Here is a 19,190-nt window from a genome sequence, read left to right as displayed (position 1 = left end):
CCACGGGAATCCTCTGCAGGGTTTACTGAGCTTGACTGGAGTAAAATGGGAGACACTGAGGTCCAGTAGCAATCAGAGAGGACAGGCGTTTGAGGAGGAATGCCCCTCATCCTAGCAGACCCCACAGCTAAGTCACGCCCCTCCCTGACGAGCCACGGTGGGCGTTGCTGGCGTCCTCTCCTATGACCCTGACCAGTGACACAGAACCATCTCACGGCCCCGCAGAGGCCTGTCCCAGATCCTCTGCTTTGGACAATACACGCTGATGGTCACATCTCAGCTTCCCACCTACGCCACCCTGCATTTTCTGTGTCTGTTCCTGGTGCGTAGAACAGCTACCTCGATTACCCGCGGCGTGGTTTGCTCTGCAATCACGTGCACGGCTATCCTCATCACGTTGCCGCCCCTGGGGCACCGCTATGACCCTGGCCACGTTGGACTCATGTGCATTCATGTGTGCATCCGTGTGTCCACTCTGCGTGTATCCTTTATGCACCTGTCTGCTCACATGGGCGTTCACTCATTCAGCAACTGCCTGAGTGCCCTGCTGTGTGACAGGCACCTCCCTGCCCTTCACAGCCTGCGTCCCATCCTCTGGTTGATCGAGAACTCATGAGGGCAAGACATGCCCCGTTGTGTCCTGCACCCGCAGCCCAGCCTGGCCAGGAGCCAAAGATCTGGCCCTTCACAATTCCTTGTCCAAGTAAAGGAGCATTTTCCCACCCGGTGCGCTCCTTGTCAGTGCCTCTGCCTCTGGGCCACGTCAGGGAGGGGGAGGTGCCGGCTCCAGCTCCGACCCCAGACAGGGAGCTACAGCTCGGGGCTGACGCGCACACAAAGCCAGAAAGACAGGCTCAGTGTCCGTGGGAAGAGGGGTGCCAGCGCCCAGGCCTGCGGCACGCGGGAGCACAGGCGGGCGGCTGCCAGGTCCATCCCCTGGACTCAACGCTGCCAGGGAAACTGGGGCTGTGGCGCCAGCGTTCGGGGGTGCCCCGGTGCCCCAGCTTCCTGAGCTGCATCAGAGCACGCACGGCTCCTTTGCAGTAGCCGGACCCATGTCTGCTTCGGTGAGCACCACAGGGCGGCTTCCCTCTTCCTGTGAGCCCCGCGTCCGGAGTGCTCCCTCGGAGCCCCGAAGCCCCCGTGCACTAGCAGGGGGCGCTGGCAGTGTGGATCGTCTGTCATTCCTCATGGTCTCTGCAGCGCCCGCGGCAGGTGCGCTGTAGACGTGCTCAGGGCTGTGTGCCACCCACCCGCGGACGCCTTAGCTCAGATCTCGGAGCCGGAGCTCCGTAGCGGCCTCGTGGTTCCGCAGTGAGGCCTCTTGTGCCTGCTGCCACTGGCGGGCGTCTGCGTGAAGCAGGGAGGGCTGGGGCCTGGTGGGAGAGCAGGAAAATCAGCAGGTCCAGACACCCCATCCCTGCACGGCCCACAGTCGTGGTGTGCCCACTGTGTCTCTGCTTCTAACCTCACACTCAATTAGGCCCAGGTATCTTCACGGGGAAGGCGTCATCTTGCTGATGTCGGGGCCCTGTTCAGCCCTGCCCAGGTCCAGCCCAGAGCCGGGAATTCACCCAGCTGGTGAAGAGAGGGGAGAACCCCGCAAGGAGCAAGCCTGCGGTGGGTGGTCTGCAGGGCAAAGCCGGGCAGCACTGGGAGTCGCTGGCCGTGGGTCACGCACCTGCCTCTCCTGAGCTGTCCCTCCGTGTCTGACCGAGGGGAGCCCCCGGTGACCGCAGCCCAACCTCAGCTGATGACATCATCACCAAGACCCTGGCACCTGGTGAGCAGTGCGGCCCCGACCACGAAACCACAGCTCCACGGGGCGCAGGCTCTGTCCTGGGGACAGGGGACACAGCCCGGCCCCGAAGAGCTTGCACTGTCCTGAGATGTCTCCCTGTGGGACCCAGACGCCACCTGCCACCCTCTCCCGTTCTTCCCGTGTGATGCCCTGAGCACCTTCTGAAACTCTGAGGTGGCGGGTGCCGTGCAGAGTTCCTCCCACAATTACTCCTTTCTGGAGGAAGATTCCCTGACCTTTCCGCTGTGGGAAGTTGGCAGTCCTCAGAAGCCATCACGGCTCGGCTTACTCAGAAAATGATTTCCCGGAGGATCAGATAAAGCATGTCTGCTCAGTCCCGACCGGACTGTGGCACAGAGATATCCCCGAGTCTTGCTCAAAGTCAGCAAATCCCACAGATGGCACCTTGATCAAACGGCGAGGGCCGGCAGTAAGCTCCTTGTCGCTCCAAGCCTGCAGGGGCCCTAGCAGCGTCTCCGTAGGGAGGCAGCGTCTCCTCTCTTCTCCCCGCACGCTGCTCGCCCAGTCCCGCTCCTTCCCAGGGCCAGAACACTGGGTGCCCGTTTCTGTCACAAACCCCCCAGGGCAGACCTCCCTGCTTGCTGCCTTGTGCCTTGGGCTAAGGGAGCAAGGTCACCGTCCTCTCCAGACGGCACGTTTTCCCTACGTAATTGACTTGGATGCGCCTTCGCATCCTTCTGGCCGCGCTTGCCAACAGTAGTGGGAAAATGTTTTTGCTTGCTTCTTTTAGTAGTATATTTTGGAGGAAAAGAAAAATCTTGCAAGGCAAAAGCAGTGACTGGGACCGGATCCCAGAAAGCTGAGTGTCCTAAGGGAGATAATGGCATGAAAACCATGGCCGTGGGGAGCCCCCCAAAGGTTTAAACGAAGGGGAGACAGTCAGCTGTGGGTTTCTGATGACCGCTTGTTTGCAGTGTGCACATGGCGTGGCTTGGCAGAGACCGTTGAGAATCTGCTACGGTGTGTCAGCGTCCATCCGGCCCGAGCAACGGACACACACTTGCTGAGCTGGTGAAACACACTCGCTTCATTTCTCCTTTCATGACTGTATTTGATTTTCGCATGTGATCTTCGATGCTGTGCAGGGCAGGAAAAAGCATTGTAGCACTTAAGGGTTAAAAAAAAAAGCATTGAAATTTTTAAGTACTGTTTGTATTCCAAGGAATGTAAAAATCAAGTTTATATGCTTCTTTCTCATTCGGTTTTATTGAATGCTCAGAAAACCCCACTAGGCAGTCAGGTTAGCTGTATGTGATGGATGAGAAACTGAAGCTCAGAGAAGCTAGACTCATTCCTGGGCCAAAGCGGGACTCCTCTCTCTGGAGCCCAGACACGTTTCCACAAAACTGCCAGGCACTCTGACCCCCACGCTGCACTGCCGTGGCCAGAAGGGAGGAAAGAGACAATAATGGATATTGAAGCATCCTAAGAGGGGTTCCGCCATCCCCCTTCGTGAGCTGCCGGCACCGCCGTTGCCCGTGCTGATGCCTCCGGCCCGACGAGTCCACTTCTCAGCTGTCCTGAGACGCTCGGGGTCCCTGGGATGAATAAGGGAGTGGTCTACGGACTCGAGGGAACCTTGACGGCCACAGGACCCCCCAGGCAGGGGCGGCCCGGGCACTGAGGAGCTGCCGAGCCAATCCGGTGATTTCTTCTGACCCGCGCCTTCCCAGCGGACGCCGCCTTTCCCGGGATGCTGTCCTATTGTCCGTCACACTGGCGTGAAGCAGAGACGGTACCTGTCACCACTGCTGGACACCGTGTGCGTCCTGCTCTGTGCCTTCTCTCACGGCCGGCTTCATGGTAGGATTTCCCGGGAGCCTCCACGGTGCTCCGAGCGCTCGAGACGCGGTGACGGATGAGTCCTGGGTCTTGCCCTCTGGGGTCTTGGGAGCTGACTGAGACAAGGTCAACAGACCCCCACTGGACTGCGTGGACCCCGCGTGTCACGTGTGTAGGAAGAGAGCCGTGCGTGGGATTGCATGGTGATGGTGACGCTGACACGAGGGGCAGGAGGACCTGTACACATGCCGTTCGAGATGCCGTCTCCGGCAGCACACAGGTGGTCATCTGTGGCTGGGCGGGAGCCTCCCGGGCGAAGGAACAACTAAGCGAAAACTCTGACTCACTAGAATGCTCGTGACGTCTGTAGGACAGCAAAACGAGGGGCTGATGTTCACTAGCTCCCGCCGTGAGTGTGGTTCTCTGGGCAATACCAAAGCAATCGTGCACGATGATAACAACACAGCCACGGATGCTGCCCGGTCCTCACTGAGCACAGGCTCTTGGGAAATTCCTCACGTGCCTTATCTTCCCAGAGCTCCCATCACCCTGTGCGGGGAGGCATCGCTGCTGTCCCCACGAACCCGTGCTAACACACTGTCCGTCCGAGGACACACAGCTGCCGACCGGCTGTGGCCATTTGTCCGGCAGCCCCTTCTTCCCTCCCGACAGCTGACCCTCCTGTTTCGGGAGTCCCGAGCACGGCAGCCTCGTGAAGATGAATCCTGGCTCTGCCCGTTCCTCCCTACGTAAACGCTGCAGACGTCCCCACCCTGATGTCAGGCCACAGAGGTGTCCGCATGACCTCAGCCTGGACAGTCAGTCCGTGGACAAGGACTCGAGATCCCTGAGAACGTGACCTGGTGCAGGGACAGGTGGGCAGGTGGCCCGAGCAGGCCCTTCCCACAGCTCTCTTAACGGTCTTCTGGGAGGTGTCGTCCCTTTTAGCCGATGGAGCTGCCAGCAACAGTCTTGCCCCAGTGGAGAGAGCTCCGTTCTGAAGATGAGACCAAACAAAATCAAGCAGGACCCTCGGAGGGATAAAATGTATAAAACCAGAGCCCTGATCCTGTCATGAGTGATTCTGGATCAAACCGTGCCTGAGGCCAGCCATCCCTTGGACTGTCCAGTCACATGAGCTAATGCATTTCATTTCTGCTCGAGGCAATTTAAATTCCATTTCCTTCCTGTAACAGCAGGAGTCCTAAGAGTGTGGCAGAATCAGCACTTGAGAGCAGAACCCACGTTCTCAGAGATGACAGCAGAAGAGGCATTGGGCATCTGTACCTGTGTTCACAACAACAACCGTTCCAGACCAGCCCTGCCTGAGAAACCAGCAAGGAGCCTTCATGTTCTGGGAAGCGCGGAATCGCGTGGTCTCCCCTGGGGATAACTCTGGGCTGTGCTGTTCTGAGCGTCCCATCTGGGGACAGCGAGAATGAGCAGGGCTGGGGTGGCCGGCGGCTGGCTCAGGGTCACACAGCCCATACGTGGCGGGATCCGGGTTGAAGCAGCTTCCACTGGCTCCGTGGCCTCTCCTGGTGCCCTAGTTACACCCTGAGCATATGGTTTGTGGGCAGATTTGACCGTGTGGTTGGACCGTGAGGACTTTGCACATTAAGCAATTGAGATCTGGACCCAACTTTAGAAAAGAGGACCCGGGAGACATTTAATTCTGGGTGTGATGGACTCAGAGGCGCGCTTACAATCGGCCACATCAGTCGCAGGGCTGGAGGCGGGCTGGAGGGTGAGAGGTGGGGGCAGGCAGCCAGTTCGAGGGCTGTGACCAGGACAGACCAGGGGACAGTGGTGACAAGGGCCCACAGGGAGATGGCAACCCTGCCTCTCCCCTGTTCGGGAGGGACGTGTCCGGGAAGACCACGCGGCCTGACACCGTCACCTCATGCTCCGCACCAGGGGCGGTCCCAGGCACTGCCACACCCTGAGCCCATCCTTCCTCTGGGCTTCCCCAGGGCTCGGAGGCACACACTCCAATACCACCCCCGAGTCCCCGGCACCACCAAAGAGACACATCATTCTTTGCTTTTTTTAAAAATAGACTTGATATTTTTGTGCAGTTTTAGGTCTATAGCAAAACTGAGCAGAAGGTATAGAGTTCCCACATACCCCGGCCCCCCACACTCAGCCTCCCCCACGATCAACATCCCCCACCAGAGTCCCACCGGGGACATCTATTAAAATCCACAAACCTACGTTAGCACGTCACAATCCCCCAGAGTCCGAAGTCTGACCTCAGGACCCTCTCTGGGCTTGGACAGATGTGTGATGATGAGTGGCCACCACTGTAACCCCGGACAGGGAAGTTTCACTGCCCTGAACACCCTCTGGGCTCCGTCTGCTCATCCTTACCTGCCCCTCCCCCCTGCACCCACGCGTCCCTTCACTGTCAGCTCGGTTCGCCTCTCTCAGACGTCGCAGAGCTGGAGTCTTACAGCATGTGGCCTTTCCCACTGGCCTCTTTCCCTGACCGATGTGCATTAAGGTTCCTCATGTCTTTTTTTTTTTTTTTAAGATTTTATTTATTTATTTGTCAGAGACAGAGCACAAGCTGGGGGAACAGCAGGCAGAGGCAGAGGGAGAAGCAGGCTCTCCGCTGAGCAAGGAGCCTGATGCAGGACTCAATCCCAGAACCCCAGGATCACGACCAGAGCCAAAGGCAGATGCTTCACCGACTGAGCCACCCGGGCGCCCCAAGTTTCCTCCACGTCTTTTGTGGGTTAACAGTTTATTTCTTTCTGTTACTGACAAAACTGCACTGTCTGGATGGACCACACTGTGCTATCCGTGCTTCCCCTGAAGGACTCTTGGCTGCTTCCAGGTTTTGGCAATTATGAATAAAGTTGCTATCAACAGTCACGTGCAGGTTTTGTGTGGACATGTTTTCAACTCCTTCGGCTAAATACCGAAAAGCACGATTGCTTGATCCTGTGGTCGGAGTACATCTAGCTTTGTAAGAAACTGCCAAGCCATCTTCCACGGCGGCCTTGCCCTTCTGCGTCCCCACCAGCCACGGACGGGCGCTCCTGTCGCTACGTGTCCTCCCCACAGCGGGTGAAGCCGGGTTCAGATTTGGGCCCTTCTGGTAGGTGTGTAGTGTATCTCATTTCCGATGGTTCTCTGTTTTATATTAGTTATTTTTCAAAATCATCACACAGTACGTACACATCACTTCTTTTGGTACGCCGTTCTATGAACTTTAACACCTGTCATGACGATGTCACCACCATGACCATCAAGATAGCCCAGGTCACCCAAGACGTGCCCTCATGAACTATTGATATAAACAGAAAACCAGTGAGTTTCATGTAAGTGGACACATAAAGAATGTAAGGTTTCACAATGACCTTCCTTCTTCTGACATAATGTCTTTGAAATGTATCCAATTGTTACATCTGCAAGAGGTTCCCTTTATACTGAGTAGTATCCCAGTGCATGCGTGTATCCGTTCGCTTATCCTTCACCTTCTGAAGGATGTTTGGGTTATTTGCAGCTCAGATGGCTGCTGATAAAGTTGCTGTGAAAACCCACACGTGTGCGAGCACTGTTCCAGCCCCTCTGCTCCCTGTCTCTGCTCCCTGTGCATGTCTGTCTGTGGGTCTAACGTTCCTCTGTAGAAGGACACGGTTCATGCTGGATTCGAACCCACTGGATTACCTCTGTAAAGACCCTACGTCCAAATAAAGCCATATTCTGAGGCCCTCGGGGTTTGGACTTCAACATACAAATTATAGATCAGCGCAATTCGACCCATTACACTTGCCTGTTCATTCTCTTCAGAGTCGCTCACAGCAAGAACTTATAATTTTTATGAAGTCTAATTTATCTTTTTGTTTTCTTTTATGGATCTTGGTTTTGGTATCATGTCCTGTCTCAGAAGCCTTCACCCAATGGCTGGTCTCCTGTTTTTCTTCCAAAGGGTTTACTGGTTCATGTTTTGCTCTGAGATCAGTGATACGTTCTGAGTTAATTTTTGTATAAATGTGCTACTAGGCTGAGGATCACGCGTTTGGCGTATGAACCACCAACTCTTCCAGTGCCGTTTGTTGAAAAAACTATTCCTTCTCCACTGACTTATTTTTGCATCATTATAAAAAGCCCAGTAGTCGTATTCGTGTGGGCCTCTATCTGGACTGTATAAGGTCAGTCGGTTCATATGTCCGTCCCTTTGCTAAACCATCCTGTCTTGATTACTGTACCTTTAGGGTAAGTCTTAAAACGGGACAGTGTAATTCCCAACTTTATTTTATTCAAATGTGTTTTTGTCTATTCTGATTCCTTTGACATTCCATGCAAATTCCGGATGTATCTTGTCTACAGCAACATTCATTCATTTAGGTCATTATTTTTTTTTTAAAGATTTTATTTATTTATTCGACAGAGATAGAGACAGCCAGCGAGAGAGGGAACACAAGCAGGGGGAGTGGGAGAGGAAGAAGCAGGCTCACAGCGGAGGAGCCTGATGTGGGGCTCGATCCCAGAACGCCGGGATCACGCCCTGAGCCTAAGGCAGACGCTGAACCGCTGTGCCACCCAGGCGCCCCCATTTAGGTCATTATTAAAAGCTCTCAACCATCCTATATTTTCCAGCATTTGAATTCTATATATATCTTATAAGATTTGTACTTACGTATTTCACTTTCTTGAGCTATTTCAAATGATATATTTAAAATTTTTTTTATTTCCAAATTATTTATTACTAACATGGAGAAATCTATTGATCTCTGTGTGTGCTGACCTTTTATCCTGCAAGCTCGATAAATTCACTTCTTGGTTCTAGAAGGCTTTTTGTGTATTATTTGAAATTATCCATATAGGCAGTTTTCTCTTTTCCTTTCAATCTGTATGTTTTTATTTCTTTTTCTTGCTGTATTATAAGGGCTAGAATTTCATTGTCATGCCAAATAGGACTCATGGGAGGAGACTTCCTAGGTTGATCCTTAACTTTAGGGGGAAATCAGTATGTCTTTGACCATTCGGATGTTAGCTGTAACTTTTTGTAAATGTCCGCCATCGGGTTGAGGAATTTCACTTACAGAAGTTTGTTTTGAACGGTTTGCTTTTCATTATGAATGGATTCTGGGTTTTGTCAAATGCCTATTCTGCACCAGTCAATACAGCCATGCGGTGTTACTTTTCAAATAGTTCATATAGTAGGTTACATTGATAGATTTTTAAAATATTGACCCCAGTTTGAATTCCTGAAATAAACCCCAGTGGATTGTCATGTTTTAATCTTTTTCTATGTTGCCAGGGTCAATTTACTAGCAGTTTTTTTTAGAATATTTGCATATATGTTCATGAACAGTATCTGTCCGTCGATGTCTTTTTGTGTCCTGTTTCTGTCCGGGTTAGTTATCAGGATGACACTTACCTCGTAAACGGACGTACAAAATATTTCTGTCTCCTCAAGAGGCTGTGTAGATTTGGTGCTATTTCTTTTTTAAATATTTGGTAGAATTTACTGGGGAAATAATCTGGGCTTGAACATTCATTTATCAGAAATTTTTATCTAAAAATCTAATTCCTTTAACAGTGATAGGACTATTTAGGGCATCGATTTTATCTTGGGTATTTTTGGTAGCTTGTGTCTTCCAAGGATTTTGTCTATCTCATACAACTTGTTGAGTTTATATGTGTAGATTTGGTTGTCCCTTCTTGTCCTTTTGATGTCTGCAGGATCTGGTTTTAAAAACAAACACACACACTTTTGAATGGGTAATTTTAACTTTTCTCCTATTTTTTTTATCAGCCTTGCCAGAGGCTCTCGAATTTATTCATCTATACAAAGAACCAGCTTTTGAGTTTCTCCAATTGTTTTTGTTTCCAGTTTGATTAATTCTGCTGTCTTTTTTTTTCCTTGTTGCTATTTTATTATTTTTTTAATAAAAATTTTTTATTATATTATGTTAGTCACCATACAGTACGTCCCTGGTTTTTGATGTAAAGTTCCATGATTCATTACTTGTGTATAACACCCAGTGCTCCATGCAATACGTGCCCTCCTCACTACCCATCACCAGCTCTTGTCTTTACAATTCTTTCTTTTGCTCGCTGTGAGTTTACGTTGCTCTTCATTTTTAGTTTTCTAAGGTGAAACTTAGATTGTTCATTTGAGATGTTCATTCTTTTCTAACGTATACATTTAATGTTTTAAATTTTCTTTTCAGTGCTGCGTTACTACTCCCCATTAGTGGGGATGACATGGGTATGTTGTATGTTCACTGTTGTTCAGTTAAAAGTGTTTTCTAAGTCTCCCCTGGAGACTTCCTCTTTGACCTAATGATGATTTGAAAGTGTAAAATTTCTAATTGTTTGGAGATTTTCTTGTTAGCTTTCTATTATTGATTTCCAGTTTAATTCCATTATGATCAGAAAACATACTTGATATTATTACAATGATCTTTCTTGATGTCCTATGTGCATTTGAAAGTATGTGTATTTTTTCCTGTTGAGTATAGTGTTCTTAAAGGTCAATTAGACGCAGTGGCTTGCTAGATTGTTCACTTCTCTATCCTTGCTGAGTTTCTATCTGCTGGTTCCATATCTTACTGACAGAGGAGAGTTAAAGTCTCCAACTGTCATGTGGATTTATTTCTTTTCCCTTCCAGCTCTCTCAGTTTTTGCTTCATATATTTTGAAAAGCTTTAGTTACATGCATATGCATTTAGGACCGCTACGTTTTCTTGGTGAATTAACTATTAATAATTATGCAATGTCCTACTTTATCCTGGGTAGATTTGTTTGTCCTGACATTTATTTTGTCTGACATTAATATAGTGAATCCACTTTTCTGATTAACATTCACATAGATAACTTTTTCTAAACTTTTAATCTATTTGGATCATTCTATTTGAAATGAGTTTCTTGTAGGCGGCATATAGATAATTCTTGTTGTTTCATCCAAGCCCTGTCTTTAAATAGCGTATGCAGACCATTTTTGCTTACGGTAATAATTTATATATTTAGATTTAGTTCTACCATTTTGTTATTTGCTTTCTGTTTGTTCCCTCCATTTCGTTTTGTTTCTTCTTTCCTGCCTTTTCTTGGGGGGGTGGTATTTAAACATTTTTTAGTGTTATCTATTGTTTTTTACTGCTTTTCTTAATATAGGTTGACTTTTCAAAATGGTTATTCTAAGGATTGCCATGTACACACTTCACTTCTCATGATTTACCTGGAGGCACTGTTATCACTTCTCTCTCTTTGCGTGATCGTCATCCTATATATTATCCCACACACATTAACAACCTCACCAGACAATGGCGCAATTTTTTACTTTCCGTCAACACGTATATTAAAGAATTCAGAACACAAAATAGTCTATTCCATTTACCCATATATTTACCACTTCTGGTGTTGTCCTCATTTCTAATGTTCTAATTTTCCTTCTGTATCTTTTCTCTTCTATCTCAAGATTTTTTGTAAGGAATTATCTTAGCAGAGTTCTTCAGGCAATACATTTTCTTTTTCTTTTCTTTTTCTCAAGATTTTATTTATTTATTTGGCAGAGAGAGAGCAAGAGGGGAAACACAAGCAGGGGGAGTAGCAGAGGAAGAAGCAGGCTTCCCACCAGGCAGGGAGCCCAATGCGGGGCTCCATCCCAGGACCCTGAGACCATGACCAGAGCCAAAGACAGACGCTTAACGGCCGAGCCACCCAGGTGCCCCTAGGCAATACATGTTCCTGATTTTCCTTCAACTGAGAATGTCTTCCTGTTGTCTTTATTCCTGCAGGTATTCTCTCTGGATACACATCTCTGGGCTCTGACAATTCTCTTCTGCTGCTACTTGACCAACATGGTGCAGCTTCCATCTTGCCTCCAGGGTTTCCCATGAGAAAACCAAACCCTTTCACATGGCTTACCTACTATAGGTAATTTCTGCTGCTTTCAGAATTTTGTGTGTGTCTAGTTTTTAAAGTTTGATTGTGATATGCGTGGTCATGGAGTTCTTTGAGTTTATTCTCTTTGGGGTTTCCTGAGCTTCTTGATTCTGTTGGTTTATGCATTTTTCTAAATTTAGAAAGTTTTCATCAATATTTTTTCAGCAGCATGCTCTTTCTCCTCTCCTTGATTCTGGTGACACAATGTTAAGCCTTTTGTTATTGTCCCAAAGGTAGCCTGAGGGTCAGTCCATGTTTCAAATCCTTTTCTCTTTTGTTCAGCTAGTTTCTATTGATCTGTCTCTGAGTTCAGTGACTCTGTTCCCTGTCACCCCTATTCTGCTATTAAGCCTTTTGGTGAGGCTTTTTTTTTTTTAATCTGCTTTTTGTCAGGACTTAAATTTCCATTTTCTAATCTTTGATTTGTGATTGCTCAGTGGGATATTTTAATAATAGCTGCTTTGAAATCTCTGCCAGGTGATCCTAATATCTGTATGGTCTCAGTATCAGTCTGTTGATTGTCTCCTCCCAGGAGAATTGAGATTTTCCTGGTTCTTCACATGCTAAGCAATTTTAGATTACGTCCTGGACATTTTGAACGTTGTTACGAGACTCTTGAGTTTTGCTCACGTCCAGTGGAGAATGTCATGGTTCTCTTTATGCAGACAGTTGATCTGCTTATATTCAGCTTGCAAATTCCATTTTTCCCTCTGGGCTGGCTGTGGTGGGTGGTCAGTTCACTTTTCTGAGTCTTAGCAATTTTGTTCCTATCTGCCCCACACCTGGTCACTCAGTGGCTGATCTAGGGCCTGGCCTGTGGTCTTAGGCTCAGAATGTTTGGAATGCTCTAAGGGGTGATATCTGTGTGTGCACAGCTTGTGTACAGGGAGGTGCTGAGCCTAAGAATTCATAAGCAATCCTATGGGTCACTTTCCCAAGTTCCTCTGCCAGAAAACTGAGACAGTAATTACCTGCTCTGCTGCACATGGCTGCAACCTCACCCTCATTCATGGTCAAGCAAGGGAATAGAGAAGGAAAAGAAGCATGTGGGGCTGGTCTCCCCTTCTGGGACCTCAGGTCTGCAGTGCAGGGAGGATGGTCACCCCGTCCCAAAGCTGTGGTCCCCGTGGACGCTGTTTCTGGCTGCAGGTGTTGCCTCCAAGTCACTGGTTAAGAGACTGGGGCATGAGAGAATGGAGAACTTAAAAATAGGAAAGAAGATGGGGGATTTATCTTCTCTGTGTTTGGAGTTCTCTTTCTTGGTCCTTGAGGTATAACCAGAGTGTCTCCTAGAACTCTCTGTAGCTGCCCGTTTCTGGGTTTCTAATGCATTAAAGAGCTGGAAGAGACCAGAGTGGGAGAAACGCTGAGCTTCATTCACCACACATGGGATTCTGGAGGTCCTTCCCAAAGCATCTGCTGCTACTCACCTTCCACAGTCTTCAGATCATTTCCCCACGTAACCTGTGCACCTTTCACAGTGCAGTCAGTGGGAGAGTCCAACGACCCAGATCCAGAGCTGCGTCTGCTTGGTTTTGCATCAAACACACTTACACAATTTTTCTCAAGCTTCCTCTACTCAGTCGTCAGGGCTTATGGTGTCCATTCTGACCAGAGCTGAGCACCGGTAACTGTTGGCATCAGGTAGCATGTCTTGATGAAATTTTCTACATTTTGTCTTTTGTAGCATTAAAAAATATACCCATGTCGTTTTATTGATTTTGATTTGGAAACATTTTTGAACACTTTTAATAGAATTCTTGCTCAGTGTGTCCCAGACCCAAGTGTCAGGTAATAAGCTGAGAAAAATAAAAAAATGGATTTACTTTTCTTTTAAGAAAATCAATAAATCACAAGAGATGAATGTAATTTTTAAAAAAAAAACCAAAGAAATGGGAGTCTCTGCCTTATGGTAACATGCATGTTGGAATAGAGAATGGTGTCTGTGGGACAATCCACGTGGGGCCCAAGGAGGTGGCAGCCTGAGCTCAGAACACACATTCTGGAAGACTGATGACCTGTGGCCTCAAGCCTTGGTGGTAAGACCTCACCCGGAGTCCTACACCTTCCCAGCGTGGCCAGGCTACAGTTTCTCCCTAATAGCCTCCCACCATCTACAGCATTCCCCATGTTTGTCCCCACCTTTCTCAGGGGTTCTGCCGCCAGGCATAAATTCTTTAAAGACACACTCACCTGTTCAGGACCAGGGCACCTGCTCCCTGCAGGACACCTGCCTAGATCAGGTGGGCACATGTTGACCCTTCACTGGCAAGATCCTAAAGACTGAGTGTGATTGATACTCCCACTATACCCTGGCCTATGCGTCATCCACAGCGGGTTGGGCTGGGTGCAGACAATCTACAAACATTGGGGCCCCCTGCCTCTGTCCCTGCCTTCAGTTCTTCAGATCCCCATGTCATGGAGGCTGGGCTGCAGCAGGAAAGGACAGGCAGGGCTTTACAGGCTACAGGGGGGAGGATGGACTCACACTGGCCGGACTAGGGAAAGAAAGGTGGAGGGAACTGGGGGTGGGAAGGCCAAGGTGGAAGTGAACCTGACCTGGTAAGGAGGGTGCCAGGCGAAAAGGCTCCTGACAGCCCCGGAGAAAAGCCAACATACATGGCGTGCGTTGCACACACACACGGAGGAAGTGTGTAGGCACATGTGTAGCACATATAAGTGGGCGGATACGCAAAGTGAGAGGGTAACACGTGTTCTGCAGACATCATCGCTCTGGGAGGGAGGTTAGGGAAAATTCATCATGCATCACAGGGTGGCCAGCAAAGCCACAGTCAGATGACACCTCGCACCCCCCACCACTTACACACACACACACACACACACACACACCAAGAAATAGCATGTGTTGGCAAAGACATACATTGTTGGTGGGGATATGCAATGGGGCAGCCGCTCTAGGAATTCCTGGAAATGTTCAACAGCAAGTTACCGTGTGACCCAGAAATTACACTACTATATATACCCACACACCCCGAGAAGTGAAAGCATATGCCTCCACAAAGACTTACACACAAACACTGATAGCAACATTACTCATAATAGCCAAAAAGCGGGAGCAACGCAAATGCCCATCAGCTGGGGAGCAGACAGGAAATGCGGTCTCTCCATACAGGGGCAGCGTTCAGCCGCACAAGGGAGTGACGCACGGACCCAGGCCACAGCGTGGGTGACGCGGGAACAGCGAGCTCGGTGAAATGACAGACGCAGGGGTCACATCATGAACGACCCCACGTGCCTGAAATGTCAAGGAAGGCAAGTCCACGGGATGGAGCAGGTTGGTGGGTGCCAGGAGCTGGCAGAGTGTAGGGTGGGGAGTAATGCCGACGAGCCTGAGGTTACCTTCTGGGCAGATGGAAACGTTCTGGAAGGAAGTAATGCTGATGGGTGTAAAACCTTGCGAGTGTACGAGAGAACCCTGAATTCCACACTTCCAGATGGTGACTTCTGTGGTACATGAACCACGTATCAATGTCTATAAAGCAAAACAGGCGGGAAGGTGAGGGAATCCTCACAGAAAAAGAGGGCAGTTGTCTAAGGGAGGTCTCGCTCCCTGCAGAGGAGCTGCAAGTCCGAAGGCCCAGGGGCAGGAATGTCCCTGCTGGTTTGCAGAAGAGCAGGGATGGAGAGAGGCGTGCAGGGAAGAGCAGTGAGGAGACCCGAGTGAGAGCGGGCAGGCCTCGCAGACCGGAGCCGGCTCTGAGCAACTTTCAGAGAGGAGCTTAGGGTGGGAAGGGATGTGCTGATTCCTGCCAGTGGAATCCAGGAGCAGGAGGAAGTGCTTCAGGAATACAGAGCAGCGGGATGGACTCGGCCGAGTGGATGACAGAGCCTTACGGGGTCTGGTGCTGGGTAAGGAAAACAAGGGTAAAGCACCCAGGCAGGTCAGTCCAGGAGGCGTGAGGGCAGGAGGGTTGGCGAGGTCATTGGTGTTTGGGGTGAAGCCAGAGATGAGGGTTCACCGTAAGAGCTCTGGTGATGCAGTGCTCACTTCATTCTGCTGAAGGAGGTGTGGACAGAGGGGGGACACCTTAGCCAGTGCACGTGGGATCCAGGAGCTCCAACTTTACTTCCTTTGATGGGAACTGGAAAGTCTAATGGTTGTGTTCATATTCGTGGGAAGGGCATTCCAGAAGCGTGTGATGGGGTGGGAGGAACCACGAGCCGGGGCGCGCATCTGAGGGAGCACGCATTGGGCATGACCCGTACCGTGCAGCCCTTTGCAGTCTGTTAGGACAGACACAGGCTTGTCCCTAACGAAAGCGTAGCCTGGTGGGTGAGGATGGGAGGACTGGAGAAAGACAGTGGAAGAAGAAGACCCGTCCTTCATAATGGTACGGACTCAAGAACCCCGGCCCCTGTTCTCCACCCCTCTCTTTCCATTCCCCTCTCAGTGTGACTGTGCAGACCCTCGGGCCCTCTCCTTCAGCAGTGGAGTGTTTTTGAATCTGGCTGGTCTTCTTGAATAGAAGGTTCTGGCTGCAATGTGGGGCAGTCCCCAGTCCAGCCCTCCGGAGGCCGTGTGCACTTGCTCTGCATGTCCTAGAATCTGGAGGACAGGTCTATGCTAGCCTGCTGGAGAGGAGGCCCTGCAGGACAGAGTTCACACACACCAACCACGTCCACCCTAAACCGTGCAGCCTCCGGCCACCCACAACCGAGCACAGGTGCACGCATAAGTGGGTGTAGCCAATATCATCTGGGACCAGACACGTCAAAGAGCCACTCAGCTGAGCCACAGACTTGTGAGAAATAATAAATGGTTGTTTTTTTTAAGCTTTTTGGGGTTTGTTACATGACAGTAGCTAAATGACATCATATTGACAAAGGAAATAAGCAAAGGAAAATTATAGATGCGGGAATGAGTTGGACTGAGTCAAAATTCCCCGGATACCCATGCTGTGCCGGACACACTACGGACCCATAGTTTGTGTTCTGTAGATGTTTGTGAGTGAAGGAGACACCCAAACAAGATACAAAAAGTCAATTCTGTCACCTCAAATAACTCCCTGTAAATGAAAGTCTTTTGATAAATTAAGTCCCCAGCACCTGATGGATCAACCAGATACTAGCATGTTTGTTACCTCGGGAATCAGGTACACCCCGGGGCCAGAGAACTCATTCTACATCCAGAGTTGGGGGTAAACCCTCAGCAAGTCATGCCCAGGGGACAGGCGAGCCAGAGAGCCACCTACCATTCGGAGAGAGCTAGCTGTGTTTCTTTCATTCATTCAACAAACAAATTTTGTAACTGATGTGTGCTGCACAAAGTGTCAGAAGGAGTCTTCCCTGCTCTCAAACTACCCACGGTGAGAAGATAGACATGTTAATAAAGGAACAAGGACTCTCTGAGTGTAAGCATAGTGGCGAGGGGAGGCACCTGCTTCTGCCTCGTGAAATCAGAGGGGGCTTCCTGTACGAGGAGTCATCTAAGCCAAGTCCCAAAGGATAAATGAGGAAGCAGCCAGATAGAGCAGAGAGGGAGGGTCGGCAGGCTAGAATGACTCTTGAGCACCTGCTATATGCCAGGCATGGGGCTTAACCACATCCACAGCAATTACTAATCCACACCATAGAATAACCTGGAAGGTAATCACCACCGTCCCCAGTAGTGAGAAGAGAAAAGTAAGGCTCAAAGATGGGGCCCCTCAGGAAGGAGAAAAGGTAAGAGCAGATTCACTCAGGGAGCCCAGGTGTCTGGAATGTGGGCTTGGGGAGGAAGGTGGGGATGGGCACACTGAGGACGTGGAGGCAAGCAGGTGTGGAGTGGGGGCTGGTCATGGAGAAGGCGTGGGACTCAGAGCCCCTACCGCCACCCCCAACCCTGTGGAAGTGGGGGCGTGGTTTGCATCGCGCTTGGACAGATCCATCCAGCAGCCCCGAGAAAGACCCCAAGGAGCACTGATGGAAAGTGCAGAAGTCAGGGCTGAGGCGATGGCTCCACTCACTTGGCGCTGAACTCCAGCGTGGTGCCCTCGGCAGTGCCAGCCCAGTGCCGGCACAGGGAGCACCCGCAGGAGGAGGGTGGCCTGGTGACCGACAGGGTGGACCACGGCTTCCTGCAGAGGCTTTGCCAGTGCCAGTCTAGCCTCCTACAGCTTCGGGTTGGCATAGGGTAAGTCTCTTGTCCGGGTCAGCGAGGAGCATGGGGTCCGCCACCCTGACCTGCCACTGCTTCTCTCGCTGGAAGGAGTGAGACGTCCCACAGCCCAGGCACAGCCCATGACGGGATGCAGCCGGGACAGCCACTTCTCGGCTAACACGCCCACCCAGCTGGACTCGGTGGGGTCTGCCCTCTCATGCTCCTTGCCGCTGACCCCGCAGCTGACCAGGCACACGCCCATCTGGCAGCGGTGATGCAGCTTCAAGACTAACAGGAGGCTCCTCGGGGGGATGCGTGCAAGCCCCCCAGGCCGGAGCGCCAAGTCCCCACCGAGAGGGTGCGTTGTCCCCGTTCCCGGGCAGTTGTCTCTCATTCGGCTGGAAACCCGTCACCCAGGAGCTGCTCCGGTTCAGCCTGACAGGGGCGGCCCGAGACAGTCCTAAATCTTACGTAAGAGTCACGACTGTCCAGCACAGCCTCTTTCCAGACGCATCTCATGGTAACTGACTGCACGGGGAAGCACGCTGTTGGCAAGTGACGGATTGGAGGACGGGGATTTGAAGACACCTGTCTCCTCAGATGGAGGGGTGTGCAAAGCCCTTGGTAACAAGAGGATCTTTTCTCTCTGTTTTCCCTCCGTCTGCCTAAGAGTGACACCCTTCCCTCGATCGACAGTCTCTGAGCTCCTGAAACCTTCCCCCAGCAAGAAGGTGGCCGTGGGGAGAGGAGATCCACCGAGCTGTGATCTCGACTGGGCTGACATGCCGCCGTCGCAGACTCGTTCTAGCCAACACAGGGCTCTCGACCCATTTTCCCCAACCTACTTCACCACAGCAGTAAGAGACCGATCCTTCCTCCCCATGCAGTGGCTCACATTGAAACCCTGGAATCATCCATGACTGCTTTCCTTCACACCCCAAGACCAACCCATGGACCCGTACGGTCAACTCCCTCTTCTTGATGGATCCAGACTCCCAGACTTTCTTCCACCTATCACTCAGCCTGTAGGGCCTCAGTCAAGTGACCACAGCGCCTGCCTGACCACTGCTGGACGCTCGGACCTGGTTTCCTATGGTCCTTTCTGGCCAGACCAGCAGTTGTCCTAACAAGTAGAAACCAGATCATGTCTCCCTCTGCACAAAATCCTACACTGGCTCCTACAGCAGAGAAGGGTCTCCTTCAGAACACACACAGAGAAGCTTCCAGGTGGTTCACCCTGTGCCGGAGCAGGGAACTCGAATCCCTGAGCTCCTCCTTTTGTTTCCCCATGTTTCCTAACAACATTAGGAGCAATCGGCCAATGTCATTACATCCGTTAGTTTTCCGAAAATATTTGAAAGTATATATGGCAGCACCCAGCTCCTTGCTTCTTGTACCTGGTGGATTGGAAGTATGCAGTGTAGCCATCTGGCATTTCTCTATGGCTAGTCCACACCACGGACTATCAGAACTCTCTTTACTCCTGGAAATGGGGTCATCAACATCTTCAAACCTAATCAGATTACAGAGCCAATTCCAGAAACCCCAGAACTAAATATATATATATATATATATATATATATA

The sequence above is a fragment of the Ailuropoda melanoleuca genome, chromosome 15 (genome assembly GCF_002007445.2).
Source record: "Ailuropoda melanoleuca isolate Jingjing chromosome 15, ASM200744v2, whole genome shotgun sequence".
Taxonomy (NCBI): Eukaryota; Metazoa; Chordata; class Mammalia; order Carnivora; family Ursidae; genus Ailuropoda; species Ailuropoda melanoleuca.
Note: the sequence above shows the minus strand (reverse complement) of the source record.